We start from the raw sequence: 5,508 nt of genomic DNA, 5'->3' as shown, positions 1-5,508 counted from the left end.
AGCTGCCATTCATGCCATGGAGCTGTTTGCGGTGGTATGTACAGGAGAAAATGCATGATCCTGCTTGTTTTTCATGAGGAAGAGCAAGGGCACCTGCCTCCAGCCTGCCAGCAGAAGCAGAGACACATCCCTGCAGCAGCAGGAGAGGGATGAGCAGTCCCCGGGGGTCTTGCCCCCCCTTCCAGCCATCCCACAGCCCGGCCCCACTGCTCTGCCCAGCCTCCATTAACGAACCAGGCTCTGTTAATGCCTGTCTTAGCCCTGGCGGGGTTCCAAATGGATCAGCCCAGGAGTGCTAGCCAGAAGCTAATTGCTGCTCATTTGAAAGGTAGCTGGGAGCCCTGCAGTCATTAGCAAGAGGGGTGAGAACAAGTGCTAGTGTCACCAGAAAAGGCACTTGCCCAGGGGCTTCGCTGCAGCTGCTGGATGTGAAGCTGAAGAGCAGCTCCTGGAGACACGCAGGCCTTGAGCAGCACCGGCATCCCTGTGCATGCCCGGGGCTGGCTGCTACTCCAGAGCCTGGCTGGGAGGAAACCCACTGCCAAAGCTCTGCCATCCAGCCGGGACTCGTGGCTAGTGCTTTCCCTGAGTGGCCACCAAGATAACTCATGATTGCCATTACCAATGCTCAGCAGTGCTTCACAGCTGCTCTCTGCCTACTCTTGATACAACCAGTTCCCAGGGAATGAAAACCTTGGGACCAAACCCTTCCACCAGGGCAGGGGCCAGAGCTGGCCAGGGATGAGATTTTGCTCCAGCAGACGCACATCCTCTCCTCAGGGATGTGCTCCCACCCGGGTCCCTGGAGATCCCTGATATCACAGCAGCCACCTGCAATCCTGGACTGTATCGGTGCCTGGCAGCTCTGACCCCCGAGGCATCTGAGCGGGAAGAATGGGTTTTGTAGGAGGCTCCGCACTTTGTAGTTAAGTAAAGTAACCTTAGGCTTTCCCATCACACACGAATGTTTCTTAGTATGCAGCTTTGCCATTAAACCCCTGACTTTCCCGCACTCAGGCACTCCGTGGTGGATTACAAACCCTGTTTGTCTTCAGCTCTGCTGTGGAGAGGTAGGGTAAGGGCTCCTCTACATGTGTGCCAGGATCTGTCCAGGTACAGTGAGTTGGGTGCCCAGCACTGGCCCTGCAGCACCCCTGGGCACACCCCAGCTCAGCATCATTGATCCCCATCTGCACCCAGGACCAGAAGCATCAGGCACAGGTCTGCCGCCAGTGACCACAGGGAGCACTGGCCATCCACCAGCAGGGAAGTCACGCTTGAGACAAGGAAAGTGGTTTTCCCAACTCAATTTGCTGCTGCAAAATAGGACATCATTTAAAGCAAAACTTGTTGAAAAGAAGATCTTTCTAGAAAATACATTTGCAGGTCTTTGCCAGCAGTTGCTGGAAAGAAAGTGCGGACCTTTGATGATATTTCAGGGGCTTTTTTTCATGGTAGGTCGCTGAGTTTTTGAAAATGGATCTGTAAGAATGACATAGGGAAGTGTAAAACCTCCCCAGCCAGCTGAGCAGGATGTGTCCCAGGGTGCTGCTGCCAGGCAGTGCAGGGGAGCATAGGGCCGGCCACATGCTCCTCTGCACCATGTGTCTGCTCTGCTGTGCTGTGAATGGCCGTCATGGGAGAATAAATCAGACCCTCACCAAGGGACTGGCTCCACCCCAGCTCCTGTCCTCACCATCCCTCAGCTGAGGGCTTGGGGATCTCATCCTGGGGAGCTGCCCCCACCGTCGGCATTCATCTCACCGTGAGGACACTAGCTAAGACACTCATGCATGGCCAAACCTCCAGTCCCATCGCAGGCTCAGAAAACCCCACTCTTTTGCAAAGCCCAAGAAGAGGACTCCAGTGCAGGGCCATGCCCCATATGCATGGTTGGCCTGCAGGTGGACAATGTAAAAAGGCGTCTGCCATGTGCTGGAGATGGAGTCAAAAGGATCTTGGCTGGAGATACCCTGGCATATGGAGAGCCAGCTAGGTCAGTGTCACCTCTTGTCCATGTCCCACACCAGCCACATTGGACAAACTGGGCCAGCCCCACTCCAGCCTCCGACTGACCGTGGTGCTCCATGAGCCCTGGCTGGGTGCAGGGGAGGGGAGGGAGCTCGGAGGAGCCTCCTTGTCAATTATTCATGGTGACATCTCAGCTGATGGAGCTGGGGCTTTCAGAGGCTGGTTCCTAATGGAGCCTGCTGACGTGTCTGGCCAGTAAGCACTCCTGGGCCTTGCGCAATTCCCACTTCTCCCATCTCCATGCCATAAAAATGCCACCTTCTCCTGCTAATGATGCATTATGCAGCCATTACTCAGGGTTCATAGCCCTGCTGCCATCATGCAAGGATCCTGAGCTGTTCGCGTGGGAAGGGCAGTGTGTGTTCTCCAGCCAGGGAAATCGCATATGCTGGGATCTGCCAGGAGTCCTGCCTGCACTGGAGGCTGATGGAGGGATGATAGGCCATCTGAGCTCAGCTTGCACAAGGAGAAGAGGCACCAACAGGCATAACTAGAGCACAGTGTGGCCTGCAGACATCCCACCCCAGCTCTTTTAGGCAGAGGAAGGGAAGGAGACAACTGAGGACACTTGGGATCACATCAGCTGGCACCTCAGGTGCTGCAGACAAGTTAGCATGATGTGCTGATTGCCTGCAGGACATCTCCACCTGCGGAGTCAAATGATGCCATGGATAATGGGTGGAGGCAGTGGTGGAAGATGACTCAGGAAAGGCAAAGTTAATGGTTGGACATTGTGCAGAAGAACGCATTAAATGCTGCATCAGGAACACCTGCCAGTCTGTCGGCTGTTCTGGCTCTGTCCCTTTGCAACACTGGCCAGGGTTTCCTGAGACCCTCTCCTGTCCATGTGGACATCCCACACCAGCTGGGTAGAACTGGAAGTATGACCCTGGTGTATGCACAGCTCAAGGTGCCACATAAACAAAGAGGGGGTTAATGAGGGCCACAGGATCATGGCAAGGCTTAGGTCACCTTGAATAGTTCCATGTATCATCCCCATGCCCACTTTATCTACTGTCCATCCCACATGGAGAGCTGTGGAGGTCTACCCATCTATCCATTCATCCCCACAGCCTTTTATCCTTGCACAGGCATACCTCCATCTGATAACCATTCTTATACTGACCTGACAGTCTATTCATCCATCCATCTATTCATCCCCATGCACTCATCACCCAACTATCCTTGTAGCTCAAACCAGTGCTCCACCCAGTGAATACTCATCACTGAGTACTTGGGAAAAATAACTCAAACCTGGTGTGGATTTGGTGCCCTGTCCTAAAAGGAGAGTATTAAACCTTTATGCTCCTGGTGTGGACTGGTGTTCCTGTAAGGGCTACAGCAGTGCAGGAGTCGTCTCTTTCAGTAGGGCAAAGGACATGTTGATGGGAAGGATCTGTACCCCCTCCTTTCCATGAAAGGAGCATCCTCAGAAGGCTTTGCATGGTCAGACAGCTGCCATGCCCAGGTCCTCCCTCAACAGGCTCCCAAAACCTGTAGCAGGTGATATAAGCTTGCTCCTGATAGCCATGTTTATAAAATCACAGAGCTGGTGGAGACATCCCAATCCTTTTTCCAGCCAACTGGCGCCCTGAGAAGGTCCCCAAGCCAGTCTGCCTGGCTGAGCAGTGGCAGTGCCTGGCAAGACATGTCAAAGTGATCGGCCTGCAGCACACAATGCCAGAGAGCAGGGAGGCTGGGCACAGGTTTGGGATCACATAGCCTGGTGGATCCCATTGCCCAGGAGCCCTGGGACCTGCCAGGGGGTGAGTGGGAGAGGTTGCTTTTGGGGATGTCCCATGATGCCCCCAGCATGGACAGAGCCATACATCCACGGCAGGAGATGGTGCCCACTGCAAGCGGGCTGAGGTCTGGAGTCAGTAATGCAATCAGTGCCAGAGGAGACAGGCAATTACCCCAAGAGCAGTGACCTGTCCATCTGCCAGTCAAGTTAGAGGACACATGTGTGTGGTCATCTAGTCTGTGGCCAAACTGCAGGGCTCCTGAGAAGAGATGTGGCCTGGACACATCTTCTACCATAGCAAAGGGGAAAACTCTTCTCACATCCTGGGTCCTGGGGTCCTATGGCACCTCGACCCTAATGTCCCAAGGACTGGGCTGCCCCAATGAGCACGGCCAGGATGGAGGAGAGCTCGAGCCCCACCATGATGGAGGAGATGAAGGTGTGGGCACTACAGAGGGATGGGACATCCCCAAATTGACCCATGCAGAGGGAGGCAGCGGAGAGGTGAACTTTCATTTGCTTTAAAAGCAGCCCGCAAACAGGGTCTACAGCTTGGCTGTGCTGGCCACCAGGAGATCAGTTCATCAGCTCTCTCCATGAGAACTGGTCCTATAGTCCCAAGACCGTGCTGGTGGGGTGGAAGATGCCTGGTCTCTCACTTCAGCTCAAGCATCTCTTTGGATAGTGCTCACTGAGGCACACATATGCATTGGCAGCTGCTTGAAATAAAATACACAGACATGAAAACCTGCACAGAAACACGCCCACCAACCATCATACACATCCCTGCATGCACACAGCCAGCTGCTTACTGGGCGTAAGGACACATGGACACACACACAAATGTGCATACATATGCTCTCAGGGTCACACTCTACCCCCCACACACAACCACCCATCCCCAGCCCAGGCTGGGCTTTATTTCTTGCTATGTGCACGCAGAGCAGTCCCAAACCAGTACTGGGGCTCCCAGCATCTTGCCCCATTGCTGAGAGCCGTTTATCCTCATCACTACATCCTACAAAGTCCCTGTCCACCAGGGACATGCCCCCTCCTCCAGAGCTGCCAGGAGGATGTGTCTCTGGCCCTTTAGCTATGCCGATGCCATTAGCTGACCCTAAATTTTGTGTGCGTGCATGCTGGCCTTCTTTATCTGCAGGAGAGAGCCATTACCTTCCTACCCACACACACATTAAGAAATAATCACCCTAATGGGCTCTACTGGCTGCCTGGCCCGTGCACTCCGCTGGCTGCTGCCTTGGGTGGCTCATGAACAGAGCCTGGCCGCTGGGCTTGTACCTGGGGGCAGGGGGACATGGCTCCAGCATCAGGGGACATGGCTCCAGCATCACCAGAGCCTCTTGTGGGACAGGGCAGAAGACCCCAGCCCTCTCCAGCGATGGAAAAGGCAAAGGGAGAGCGGGGCTGGGCCAGGCCAGTAGCGTGGAGGGGAAGCTGATGTGAGCCATAGGGTGGCTGGTGAGGGGGGATGTGTCGGGGGGGCATCTGGGATGCAATACCAGTGACATACAGGTGTGATGGAGCCGGGGCACTCAGGGCATCTCCAGCAACTGCTGGCAGCTCCCAGCTCAAATCACAAGCACTAGCCATGTGCCAGGAGCTTACAGCTAAGGGTAAGGTGCTGCATGGGGCTGTTCACCAGCAAATTTGGCCATGAGTGAGCGACCGGCTGCCCACAGCCCCATGCTGATATCTCTGCTGATGGACATGGC

This window comes from Balearica regulorum, chromosome 18, assembly GCF_011004875.1.
Source record: "Balearica regulorum gibbericeps isolate bBalReg1 chromosome 18, bBalReg1.pri, whole genome shotgun sequence".
Taxonomy (NCBI): Eukaryota; Metazoa; Chordata; class Aves; order Gruiformes; family Gruidae; genus Balearica; species Balearica regulorum.
Note: the sequence above shows the minus strand (reverse complement) of the source record.